We start from the raw sequence: 14,688 nt of genomic DNA, 5'->3' as shown, positions 1-14,688 counted from the left end.
GTTGTTGTTGTTGTTGTTGTTGTTGTTGTTGTTGTTGTTGTTGTTGTTGTTGTTGTTGTTGTTGTTGTTGTTGTTGTTGTTGTTGTTGTTGTTGTTGTTTGTTCTTTCTTTGTAAAGTATATTTTAATTTGTTATGTTGTTGGTTTTATGAATCGTTTGCTTTATATTTGAATTCATGTTTTCCAGTTGGTTTAATTTAAGTGACTTACATGTGACAATGTTTTGATTCGTTTGTCAAGTTTTTGCCAGATTTATGTTTTATCTTTTGGTCAATATATTTTTTATATAACTTTAAAGCACCATGAAACATATGTGAATGCAGATAACGCAAACCATCACGTGAGAAATTTGTAGAGGGAAGAAATACAAAAGGCACAAAACTGAGTTAAAATTAAAGGTAAAAAAAACGTAAGGTAGAAACTGATAAGTAATGGATAATTGTTGATCTCAAAAATAGAAGTCTTATAATATTTTTTTTAATTTGTTATTAAACGTATATTGTGATGTAATTTTACTATATACTTTCTCGATCAACCTATTTGAATTTTTATTTTTGTATTCACGAGTATAATCATCTCTAACATATATTTTTCTTTTTCATTTTATATGAACTATTATCAAGGCATGTAATAAAAGGAAGTGAAAGTGAACCTTTGGGTAAATATTAAATAGTATGATTTCTAAATTCTACTTCGTATGTTTTTAAGTTTATGTGTTTTTTTTGTCAAAACAGGAATAATACATAAAACTTACTTTTATAATTTTCTAGAAAAAAAACCTACCCTCATAATTAATGGTAAATAAATAAGTACAAATAATTGAATGAAAAATCTTTAAAATTTCACAATTTACTTTTTGAACCATCATGACTAATTAATCATTTTAATTATGTCATTTTCTCTTCCAATTTAAGTTTTCTCCAACTCCCATTTTTTGGTTGTTTTTCTATAAAATTTACTTTACTTTTTTAAGTGGTTTATGCTTTTTTAACCATTATAAGATGAACGTTGATCTCAAAATGGAGATCTTATAATATTTCTTTAAATTTGTTATTAAGCGTATATTGTTGTATAATTTTACTATTATGCTTTTCCGATCAACCTATTTGAATTTTTATTTTTGTATTCATGAGTGTAATCATCTATAACATATATTTTTCTTTTTTCATTTTATATGAACTATTATCAAGGCATGTACTAAAAGAAAGCGTACTAAAAGGAAGCGAAAGTGAACCTTCAGATAAATATTAAATAGTATGGTTTCTAAATTCTAATCCGTATATTTTCAAGTTTATGTGTTTTTTTTCCAAAACCGAAATAGATTATTATATAGTCTTTAATACTATTTTTATTTTTATATAGGATCGTGGACATAAGTATAACAAGAGATGGATCAAATTCTTCAAATAGTAATAAGGAACTTAAAAAATTTTATGAACCTTTTGGAATTTGGATTTAGGGAATATAGTTTTTTAGATTATTGAGCTATTGAAATGAAAATTTAATTCGTAATACATGGATTAGATACCGACCATACCATTGAATCGTATCTAATATTTTTCTATCGATATAATAAATGTTTTTCGGATGTAAATAATATTTGAAGCATGCACGTGGTGATAAGATTTCAAAGATATTTCTATGGGAGGGTTGATGAAGAGGTCTGGAAATAATTTGGAGATGACTATACTGAGGTATTGAGTTTACAACCTTATAAAGCGTTATTGAAGATTTTTCTATACGGAATTTATTATATACGGATGGTTTTAACTTTTAATATTTAAAAAACTCACTTTATTATATTGCGGAGTAAAACACACGTATATATAATGAGTCGTCTTTGTCATTGCTCCGTTGTCAAGTTTCTCAAAATTAGTATCTACCACATTGTCACTTGCCGGATGCGATTTACAAAAATAAACCAAAGTTGTCGAAGAAATAAGGTATTAACTAACTAATTTCTATGTATTTCAAGACTGTATATTTTTAAATGGATCAACAACTAATTGCTCGAACAAATATTAACAATACAATAAAAATATCAAAACTAAAACAAATAAACCCGTGAATTTCACGGGTCACAAACCTAGTTTTATACATGAAACCTTCCTTTAAAAAGGTGAATCGTTATTAAGGGTGCACATATTAACATGGGAACTGGGAAGAATAGACTAATACACTGGAAATAAGGGTAATATACCAAGAAGGCAAGAATACCCTGTAAGGTGTACCCCAAAATTCTTTACCTGGGCTCCACAAAGACAGCAAGTAAGGGTATTTTTTTTAAGGTAATAAAACTAGATTGATGCTCTCGGGTAGGATCAACCTATCTCATCCTTTCGAATGATTGAGGTGAGTTAAAGCCACTGGCTTTCAAACCATCTCGAAAGAAGCCATAAAACAATGTTTAATTATCACTTCATCAAATAATTGAAGATCTAATTTTGCATCCTTGATAATACTAGAAATTTCCCAAGGAATTTGTCAAGTACTACGGATTGAGTTGATAACACATAAATTATCACCTTCCATAATTAACTTTGAAACCCAAGTATTTAGCTGCTAAAATATCTTCTTTTAGAGCGAGAGCTTCTGCAATAAGAATACCATTAGACCCACACTTTTTTGCTACTAACAAAACAATTTTACCATTATGATCTCTTATAGAATATCCTAGAGCAACTTTAATACCATCTATTTTCGAGCCGCCAAAATTTAGCTTTAGAAACTCATTTCTAGGTTTCTCCCACCAATTTTCTTCCTTACTAATAGTATTTATAACTGACACGTCTTTATCAAGATTTTTAAGATCCTTATGTCAAGTCTCATTTCAAATATTAATACTATTATTACATAAAAGAATAAGTTTGCTGATATTGATATGAACATCATTAAAAATAATACTCTCTCCTATTTACCATTTTGTTCCCCTTTCTTGTGGACACAAGGTTTTAAGAGGAGAATAAAGTATGAATTGTGAGTTGGGTGGAGTTTGGTGATAAGAGAGAGGAATGAATAATTAGAAATCAAATAAAGAATTGTGAATGGGGTGGGGTTTGGTGATAGGAGAGATGAATGAATAATTAGGAATTAAATAAGAAATTGTGAGTTGGGTGGGGTTTGGTGATAGGAGAGAGGAATGAATAAAATAAGAGTAAAAGTTTCCAAAAAAGGAAAGGGGAAGAAAACCTGAATAATCTGTTTAAGGAAATAGGGAAGAAAATGGCGAATAAGAGGGAGTATCATTTCTATGGAACCAAACAATCCACCAAATAAATACAATCTTAATGAAATACGCATTTGGAATTAACTTTTTAAGATGATTAAGTTTTGCTATAAAGCTTTGACTTTCAATATTATCATATATTGCCAAAAAATCGTTAACGCTGATGATGTTCATGTCCTGGATAACAGAACCAACCAAGGAACATTTGAAAAAGAAATGATCTTTATCTTCAATTGGATGATTGCACAAAATACACTTAGGTGGAACAATTATATGATTTCTTAGAAGCCTACTTTTCATAGGGAGACCATTAACACAAGTTTTCCAAAGAAAAATAATTTTAATTTTGGAGGAACATCTAGTTTCCAAATCTAGTAAAATTCACATTTGTCAATATTTTTGTCGAACAGGCCTTGTGCTAACCATGTCGCTGTTTTGGTAGAGAATTTTTTATCCACACACAACCCCCAAAGAAGGGTATCTGGAATGTCATTGTGCGGCAATGGAATATTAGTTATCTGGTTAACAGTATAATTATTTACTATTTCTGATAACTTACTGACATCCCATTGCTTATCAGGGGTTATAAAATTTCTAACCAAAAAATTTAAATCAAGATTACTATGACCATCAATATAAGGAAAAACTAGATGTTCAAAATTTGAACAAAATTTTAAGGAAAATCAAGATTATCTTCTAGTAAGAAGATAAGGAAAAACCCAATTGTCAGTCCAAAATTTGATATTGCTACCATTACCTACTTGTCATCTCAATCCCTTTCTAAACATATCCCGAATACTCATGAGTTTACGCCATTGTCAAGAGCAAACTGAATTAGGCTTATGTTCAAAAAGTGAACAATTTCTCAAGTATTTCTTAGTTACCACTGATGCGTGTTATTTATATGATGTTTTACATCCCATTTTACACGCATTTCGGAGCTCATTCTTGTAGTTTATGCTACATTTCTCCCTATTTCTGTCTACTTCCGTATTTTGTACATTATTGCAGAAATGTGAAGAATTCAACGGGAAATCAAGCCAAATCCGTCCCCGAGTAAACTGCATTGCAAATGACGTAAAGGAATCACTTAAGGAACGCGCTTGGTGCGAAATCCAAGGCCCAAAAGACAAGTCCACGAGTTTCAAGAAATCGAGTAGCAGCTCCATTAGTCGATCGACCATCTCCCTCAGTCGATCGACCAATGTTCGGTTCGAAGCTTTTGTTTTTTGAGGAGCGATCGATCGACCAGCCTTATCAGTCGATCGACCAGATTGCTATTCCAGACGAGAATTAGAAGACCGAGAAAGCGCAAGCCCATGATGCTAGGTTTAGGAAATAAGATGTTACGTTATTTGTTATATAACGTAACATAAAACATTCAGTTTAGGATCGAAGTTTTTATCACAATTTCACACAGTAACTTTCAGTTTTATTCATTCGAGTAATTAGGGTTTGGAACATCGTTTTAGCATTGGAATTCTGTTCTTGTTCTTAATCTTTCCTCTGAAATCTCGGTATTCCTTCTGCCTAATTCAAGTTTATTGTTTTACTTTCATCATTAGTATAGATTTGCTAGTTAGTATCCCGAAAGCCAATTATCGTATTATCGCTGTTTGTTATTTACTTTAAGCATGAATTCAGTAATCGTTATTAGTTTTATTGTTGTTATCACTTTCATCATGAGTAGCTAATTCTATAGTGCTAGGATGTAGGCGATTTATGGCAAAGGCGGCATTAGATTAGACACGGACTGTCTCGCGTGTTGGTCGATCGATCGACATTGTCGATCGATCGATCGACTCGTAGGGTTTTCCTTCGTTTTAATTGAATTTAATCTTGTTTTTAACCAATCGAATGCATGCGACCAGTTAGATACCTATTTTGTGACCGACCTGTTAGATCGAAAGATAGGGAAAGTTATTTGACCATCAATTAAATCGACTAAACTGTGCTAAGATCGAAAGATAGGTATAGTTTAGACCGTTAGTCACTTTTCAGGACGAAAGTTAGTATTAGCGATATTAGGGACCTATAGCAAGATCGAAAGATGCTATTTGTTAAGAGTGGACCGAGAGGACCTCTTTATTTTCCGCCTTACCTGTGTTTGATTCAGACCGACTTAGTTTTTTGCCCGAAGCTATAATGAACCGACCATCCTAGTACCCTTCTTTTATCTGTTTAAATCGTTTATTTAGTTTATTATCTTTGTTCACTTTTAGCTGTAGACCAATTCAATTCAACCCCCACAATAGTTACCTCAGACTGAACTTAAATCAACTAAAATTTACATCTGCCTCCTTGTGGTTCGACCCTGTTACCACTAGCCTAGGTTAGTCTTAATTGGAATTATAAATTTTATCTTTGGTACTCACAACGACGGGTATCAAATTTTGGCGCCGTTGCCGGGGAAGCAATAGTCCTAATTTTAGTTGTTTTTATTTTTAGTCTTTCTTAGTTTAAGGGACATCCGTTCCTTAAACTTTTCTTATATTCTTTTTGTAGTTTCTTCTTATGCGCAGGTCACAGGGTGGAGAATTAGTACCGTTGAACCCTGAGCTTGAAAGATCCTTGCGCGAGTTGAGACGAACACAAAGGATACTACCGACGAGAGGAAAAGCGAGTACTCTGTCAAGCTATCACGAGAACGAACTGTTCAAGATAATCCACCATCTTCGCCCATTTCCACTTCTTCACCGAGACGATTACTTCTCCGGAAATTCCAGTCATGGCCGAGGAAGCAAGTATAGCTAGTTATTCTGAGCCGACAGCCGATAACTTATATAAGGGGTTCGAGCTACCAGGTGATGCCAGGAAGTTCGAACCAAAGCCTGCCTACATCACTATGGTTGAGAGAAACCAGTTTGGGGGAGCTGCAAATGAAGATGCAGCTAAGCATATGGAGACCTTTATTGACTCTCATTGTTCCATACCCCCACCACCGGTGGCGTGACCCAAGACCAGATCAAGGAGACTATGTTCATCTTCTCCCTTCGCGATGCTGCAAGGGAGTGGTATAGAGATCTGGACCGAGCCGTTCAAGGGATCACTGATTGGAATACATTGGCATCGGCGTTCTACAAGAAGTACTTTCTCGCTTCAAGGACGATCGCTATTAGAGCTCAAATCACGGGCTTTAAACAAGGGCCAGATGAGAATTTCCACGAAGCATGGGTCCGATTTAAGAAGTTGGTGCGAACCATACCGCACCATGGGTTCGAAAAATGGAGTTTGTGCAATCATTTCTACAATGGGTTGTACGACGATCAGAGGGCCATTTTGGATCTTTGCAGCCAATGGGAGATTTCTTTGAAAATTTGGGAGCAACCAAGGGGTGGAAGATCATTGACGATCTAACTACCCACAAGGCCGAGTATGGGAATTCTAGAGGGAACCAGAGGAGAGCTATTGAATCCTCCTCTGTCGCTGCGCTTGAGGCTCTTACCGCGAGATTTGACAAGTATGAGCTAGGAGGAGCTTCCAAAGGTGGGATGTACCAAGTCAATCTTTGTGTCGACGGTCCCTTCGTCTGTGAGAGGTGTGGAGGTGAGGGCCATGTCTCGAAAAACTGCCCTAGTCCCTTTGAATCTTGTGCTGCCTTTCAACACTATAGGCAGACCAACACCTACTATGAGCCGAACACCCATCCGAACTTGAGTTGGAGGAGCCAAAATGTCCTTAACCCAACTCAAGCTCCGCCGCAGCAACAACCCTATATACCCCCTCATCAAAAGAAACAACAATATCAGAAACCTCCTTATGTGCCCAAAGAAAGAACAATCGCAGAATTCTGAATTTTTCGAGCTTAAGAAACTGTTGCTAAAGGAGTCCCAAGCAAGAGAGGCCGGGATGAAGTTACTAGAGAGCCAAATTGCTCAACTGGCTAGCAAAAGTAACACTCGAGCTCCCGGACACTTACCTACTCAACCGGAACAAAAGGAGACCATAAATGCCATCACTTTGAGGAGCGGGTCCACCCTTGATGGTCCTGCCATGGTCGAGGACGCTGTTGAAAAAGATGAGCCGGAAACAAGTCAAGAGAAAGCTTCAACGAACAAATCAAAGGAAAAGACGTCGCGGGTATTTGGTCGATCGATCGATATACCTAGTCGATCGATCGAAGCACGGGTTACTGGAGCTCGAATCGACATCTCGGTCGATCGATCGAGAAGAGTGGTCGATCGACCGAGATCGCTCGCGATGTCAAGAATTTCGTCCTTTAATGCCAAATAACCTACGAGACCACTTGTTTCGGGGTACCACGGTCCCGAAGATTTTAGGACGAGACCCGAGTGCTGATGGGTCAGTCCCGGTCCCAAAGTTCGACCCAATGACGGTTAATGGTTCTCATTTGAGACGGTCTGAGGAGGGGTCTAGCTTCAACAAAGAGAAGGTGACGGACTTTCAGCCTAAGTCCAAGGACGGACGCGCGCGTGAATTGGAGGAGAGGGCTAAGGTACTCCTCACGACCCCATATCGGAGAGACTCGTGCCGACGAAGGAACAGTATCTTTCAGTAAGTTTGAGAAAGTTATCCCGAGTCGAATGTGCAAGTCCCCTTCCTTGAGTTAGTTAACCAAGTGCCCGCTTATACTAAATTTATGAAACAACTGTTGTCCAAAAAGCGGTCACTTGAGACAGTGCACACTGTCGCACTCACCAAGGAGTCTTGCTCCTATCTGTCTCACACTGCGCCCCATAAGTTAGAGGACCCGGGTAGCTTTTCCGTTCCTTGCAAAATAGGTACCTTATCAATTAAGAAGGCATTGTGTGACCTAGGGGCCAGCATAAGCGTCATACCCTTGAGTTTAGCTAGGAGGCTTAAGTTGACCCGGTTTGCTATCACACATGACATGATTGGATGGTCGACCGATCTGCGGTCGAGCCTATAGGAGTTCTAGAGGACATACCCGTCCAAATAGGGAAGTTTTTCTTCCCTGTTGACTTTGTTGTCTGGACATGCCCGAGGATGCCCATATACCGATCATCCTAGGTAGGCGTTTCGCACACGCCGGTGCGATTATTGACGTAGGCTCTGGAACTTTGACCTTCAAAGTTGGGAAACATTCTATCATTTTTGCCCAACCTGCTAAAAAAAGAAGGATCCCATGTGGCCTGTTACTTGTAATACGGTCTCTGAAAAGAAGTCGTACTTTGTGCTTCCCGAATTGCCCGTCCCTATCACTACTATCGTGTTAACCCCTCCGCCCCGATTGGGAGCAAGAAGGAGGAAGAATCGTTGTTTTAGATAATGCAGGAGCTGGTTTGGGGAAGGAAGTGCTACAAGTTGTGCCACCGTGTAAAGAAGCCGATCATTCAAAGAGGAGGCCTTGGATGCCTAAGCTATGGGACTGATGAGGAAGTGGAAGATGAGCCAACCAAGGTGAGACGGTCTGACTTGGATTCCGTTGAACCCAACGAAATTCTTGATTGGGAAGTCGACAAAGTTGATCTGTTGAGCCCTCCGATGTCGAAGCTAAGAAGGGTGCGGTGATGAGATGAGCACCATTGAGGCTACCTCTAGTAGCCGAAGCCGACGAAGTGGGTCATACCGTGGTCCTTCTTGATCAACTATTAGTTGATCGATCTCGTTATAAACTTCATTTTATTTGCTTTGTTAAGACATTTTTATTGTTTTTTGTGTGCGCGAAAACTTCGCTTTTATTTTGTTTGCTTAGGATTTTCAAGTACTTTAGACTTTTTTCAGGGTTTTGCGAAATTTTGGGCGCGTATTATTGTGCGATTTGCAGGTGTTTAGAGCTTGTTAGCTCAAATCATTGAGCAAAAACGAAGAAATAAGGAGTACAAAGAAGATTTTCGATCGATCGACCGACCATCATGGTCGATCGACCGAGTTGCGCTTTCCAGGAGCTTCGTTCTGTTCATCTAGTCGATCGATTGCCCCTATAGGTCGATCGACCGTAGACATCTTCTTTGCACTGTTCACGACCTCTCCCCCTTTGTGTTTGGTCGATTTGCGGACTTAAGGGAGTTTTCTACTCCACTTTATTTTCCGTCAAATTATTTATCTCTTCTATTTTCTCATTTGTGCACAATTTTACCGTTTCAAAAATTGTTTTCTCAGTCTTATGCGTGGTATTTTTCTGTCTTTCGGGCACTCTTATTGGTAGCTTTTGCTAGCTCTTTCGAAACCTCCTAGCTCACGCTGGTTTGGGAGGTTTCCTTTGCGCTTAAAGTCTTGTGAGTTCCATATCTTTCCTTTGTGTCTTGCTTGTTTATTTTCTCGCAAAATTCCATTTCTCTTTCCTTCATTACATGATTTTGCACAATGGGGACATTGTGCAATTTGGTTTGGGGAAGGGTTTTGCGTCGCATATCATTTGCTTGCATTCACGTTCAACTTTGTTTTGCATTGTTTATTTCATTTCTCTTATATATACAGAAAAATTCAAAAAAATTGAAAAATTTCAAAAAAGAATTCCATAAAATGCACGTTTATTTTAGCATATAGGTCGAGTCGGAACGGTAGTATTTCTATGATGATTTTGCATTTGCACCTGTTTCGCCTGAGCCTTGCTAGATCAACATTTTATTAGTAGAATCGTAAATGCATATCTACGAGTTTTCGTTACATTCTTGCTGAACTTGAGACTTGACTTTGATTTTTGGCAAACTGTAATACCCCGTATTTTATATCGCTAATTGAGTCGAGTAATTGGTTAGTCATATTGATATCTTAAGATCGAGTTATTCGTAAACTTGTTGAGACGGGTTTAACTGAACGAAGTCACGCTAATTAGTCCTTTTACCAACCACGCTGACCCATGACGTTTACCCATTTACCCAAGAACAATTACCCATGACCCATTTACCAATTAACCTAAATTTAACCTAATTCTACCCTAACATTTCAAACCCTACTCCCTCACCCGCCTATCCCATTTCAGCGGCACCTTTCCCAACCAACACGCAAATCGAGAGAGAGAGGGTGAGTGTGGGTGATTGACGGAGCAGCAAGGAAGGCCTTAGGGTGGTTGTCGACGTCCATAGTTAACCCTGGTGGCTGTTGAGGTGGCGGAAAAAGGTATGAGTGTAACCTTCTCTTTTGTTTGCGTTTTCTGTTGGGTTTTGTTTGTTGTGTCGTGATTCAGGTAGGTGATAAGGGTTGTTGGTGTCGGGGTAATGGTAATGGGTGGTTGGAGTCGCCCCTATTGGTGGTGGTTAGGTGGGTTATAGGCGGTGGAAATGGCGGCAAGAGGTGTTGTCGACAGGGGTAGTTAAACGGATTTTATATGGTTTTCAGACGGGTTTTAGATGGTTAGGTTTGGGGTGGTGCCAACGTCGTCTAGGGGGAGGTCGACAAGGTGGTACCACGTGTGTCAGAGTCGCCGTGCGACGGTGGTGTCAAGGGTGGTGGTTAGGCAAGGTGGCAGGGGTGTGTCGTGGTGGCAGACGAGGCAGAAACGGGCCTGTTGTGGCGGCAGTGTTGCAGACAGGGGGTGTTAGTGGTGGTGGTTCTGACCACCGGCGTGGGTCGACCACGTTGGTGGTGGTTGGAGGTGACCAGGCCGGACACAGTGTCGCCTGGTGGTCGGCGGTGGTGGTGGTTGTTGGAGGGAGTTGTGTCGGGTTGAAGGGGGTGCGTTTGTGTGTCGGGTTGAGTTTATCGTTGTTGAGTGTTTGTACGGTTTTAATTAGTTTATCGTTTTGGTTTCAATTCCGAGTTCTTAAAATAATATAATAATTAATTATTTAGAGTCGGGTTATTCGAATTGTTCTATGTTTGATTCGGGTTTGCTTAAATTATTGAATTCGTTTAATCTTTTATTTATCATAATAGCTATTTAATTTAATTCCCGAGTCAGTTAAGTAATTCAAGTCGGGTTTTGAGCCGGGTTGTTAAAATGAAAAAAATTACTATATCGGGAAAGTTTCCATTTTAAGAAATTCTACTTTAGTAACCTTCTATTTTTGGAAGTTGGGTCAAATTGTCGGAATTGTATTTCGGGAAGCTTCTATTTTGGGAGATTTCTATATTTAGTAGTTAGTAATTATAAATATTATAATTGTTTTAGGTGACGGATTCGTGAAGGATCGATAATCAGATTCGTTGCTTTATTTTCTGGACTGCTTGAACTACTTAGTTGGATTTGCTGGCACCTTGAGGTAGGGAAATACACTTGACCTATTATCGTTATCTTTGAATTGTGTTGACTTGATTCGTGGTTGTTGATTTACGTTTTGATTCATATACGGGAAGGTGATTGACTGCATTGATCGTGTTGAGTTTGTTATCACAACATTCGGTAGCTGGCATGATTTCATTCATTAATATACATATTGTGTTGCATTATTACTGTTGAGCATTTCATATGCATTGGAGTTGGAGGATGGTGTAGGAGTGACGATGTTGAGATACGATGTGAGTTGTGATAAGGCCCAGGCGGGTTCTGCAGGACTTGCCCTGGTGTCCTCAGCTGCGAGCTGGCAGATCGGCTACGGTCGATATATATAGTCTACCGGGGATCGGTATGGCTGGGTTGTCCGGGTTATGAGATATGAGAAATGAGATATGAGATACGAGTTGAGATGGAGATGGAAGTGACGGAGGATCATGCATATCATATTTTGTTGTCTAATTGTTTTCCCTACTCAGCTTCGCGGCTGACCCTGTGTATTCGTGTACGCCTGTGATGATCCAATTATTGGGGAGCAGATTGACAGGTATTTCAGAGACTGATGGGAGCTGGCCGGGAAGAGAGCTTGGATGACTGACTTAGTGCCTAGCCCACCTTAGTCTTATTAGTAGATTTATCAGACTTTATCTTTTGGTCATATTTTGGAGGCTTTGTTTAAATTCCAGTTGTAACCTCACTATGAACATTTTAATAAAGTACTGTATTTCTTTCCTTTGTTATCTACTGCCTCGGGTTTCCGAGATGGTAACACCGTCATTTATCTGAGGAGTCCTAGTTCAGGCTCTTAAATAAATGGGGGTGTTACACAAACTACATCATATTTCTGAGAATTAGAGCCTATAACTGGTGACATTCATGACTGGTTTAATTAGGAATGTGAGTAGTACTCCTTATGAGACATGTTTCCTTAATTTGCATGAATATGAATTTGATCTACTTAATACCTGTATGCATTCGGTTTGTGGTTTGTTGACACATGTGGTAGAGGTTTCCTTTTCCCATTATACCCATAAAGCTTCACACTGCCAAAAATACCCCTTTTTGTCCCATTTACTACATCCTTCATTTAGCCTGTCCTTTGTCAAGCTAGTAGTCTGAGTTTTCGGGATTGTTACTCATTTTTGGTGGCATATGCTCTGTTGAGATGATGATTGGAAAATGAAAAAGGAAAGAAAGAAACAAAAGAAAAAGAAAGAAAAAATGAAAAAAAAAATGATTCGAAAAAGAAATGAAAAAAGAGGTTCTGTACTGTTTAAGCAGTCGATCGACTGCCAAATATGGTCGATCGACTGAGATTCGAGGAAGAAGTCAATTCGCATAATTTAATCCTTATCTTTTGGCGATTTTTGCTCCCATGTTTCATTGATATCCTATGGGGAGTTTATTGATTTGATAGTTTGGAGATTGTGAGTTTTGTGCTTGCTATAGCACCGTTTCGCTTGATTATGAGCAAGAAGCTGGATGTTGCCACTTGGTTCCGTTTTGGTACTAGCTTGATCACATGTACCTCCACTTTACCATAAAATGTTTTGCCTCTTCTTACCCATACCTCACGTATCCCATATATACCTCGGCATGTGTCATTGGTCATCTGTTTGGTTGGAATGCGTATGTACGGTGGTAGAGGTCATTTTCATATTTTATTGCTGGCATGTTTTCATAGGTCATAGTTAGGTGAGAGTCACTAGAAAATTAATTCTTTCTATCTTACATATATATCACCTGTGCTTATTGTTGGGAAATGTGTCCTCAACAATAGTGCGATCGCGTGATTTAAATATCATTATTAAATCTCATTTTAAGAATACAATTGGGAAGTAATATTGTTACTGTCAACTGGTCAACATATATCGGTAATGATTGGCTGACTAGAGTTTGACATTACTGTCGTGTGACGGTGGTGATCAGTTGACCCCCTAGGTCATACCTAAAGGGCAATACTCTTAATTGATTATTTAATTAATCGTATAATGTTGCGAGTTAATTAAATTACTTGAAAATTGACGGACGATTTTGGAAGTAAAATTTACGTATCATATTAAAATGTGATTAAATAAGATACGGTCTGAGTAATTAAATTGTATAATTACTCGGATGAAATAAATTGTTTAATGTAACAATTAAATTTGAATGAATTGTTATAAATACAATCTGTTGTGATTTATAAATGGTAAAATATTTTGGCACAAGTAATTATGAAATTACTAAGTCGATTTTTGTATGTGACGTATTTTTGTTAATACGTTGATTTTTAATATGTTAAAAATACATAACAATTATATGTGACATATGACATGTAACATATAGACAATTGACAAAAATAATATGGATTCCATATTACCAAAAGTGCCGAAATATTGGGGAGCATTAAGCTAGTTAATTGTTTTATTTTGTTGATAAAACATAATGATGAAAAAGCAAGTTTAGGCATGCAAGCCTATTGTTCCTTGTGAAGAACAAATTTACCATGCATTGGCTCCCCAATAGCCCTCCTCTTACACGGTTTTTGGGGAAGAAAAACTATCATTGTTTTTCTTTAATTTTGCCTAATAATATACTAAAAGTAGTGTATTATTTTCATTCTATTCATTCATCCAAAAATACAAGTTCTAGTAAGAAGAAAAATCCTCTCTTTCTCTCTTACATAAACCGAAATAATTCAAGTGTTCAATATTATTTTGGTTCAATTTTCTACTAAGAATTAATATTATAACTAGTATTTGTAATATTAATTTAATTAAGAGGAGCCTTGGGTATAATACATAGGGAGAGATCTTACACTTAGATCTTTGTTCTTCCATTGGAAAAGCTCAAGAACAAGAAGAGAAAGGTGATCTCTCTTGTGCCCTAATAGCCGAAATTTACAATGTAAGGACATGATTTCTCCTCTTTTTATTTTATTGTTTGCATGCATAAGATCCGTAATTAATTTTATGACAAATTATTTAGATATATAAGAGTATGTTAATATGTATTCGAATCTACATTTCCTTCAATCGGTATCAAGAGCCACGGTTGTTTGCATGCAAATGGGTTAAAAGTTTTTCCGAGTTATATGAATAACAAAATAAAACTTGTAAAATTTGTGTTATTATGATATATCACGAAATTATTACATGCATGTTAATATTTCTGGTCCTAAAGTGTTTTAGGATATTTTGGTTAATTTTTCGGATTTTTATTGTTCATAATTTACAATAATGGCATTTAAATGTGATTTTATGAGTAAAAATGTCATTTTTGGTCTAAAAATAGCTATACTTCGAATTTTCACTTGGTTTTTGGATATGTTGTTACATATATTA

The sequence above is a fragment of the Silene latifolia genome, chromosome 1, assembly GCF_048544455.1.
Source record: "Silene latifolia isolate original U9 population chromosome 1, ASM4854445v1, whole genome shotgun sequence".
Lineage (NCBI taxonomy): Eukaryota > Viridiplantae > Streptophyta > Magnoliopsida > Caryophyllales > Caryophyllaceae > Silene > Silene latifolia.
Note: the sequence above shows the minus strand (reverse complement) of the source record.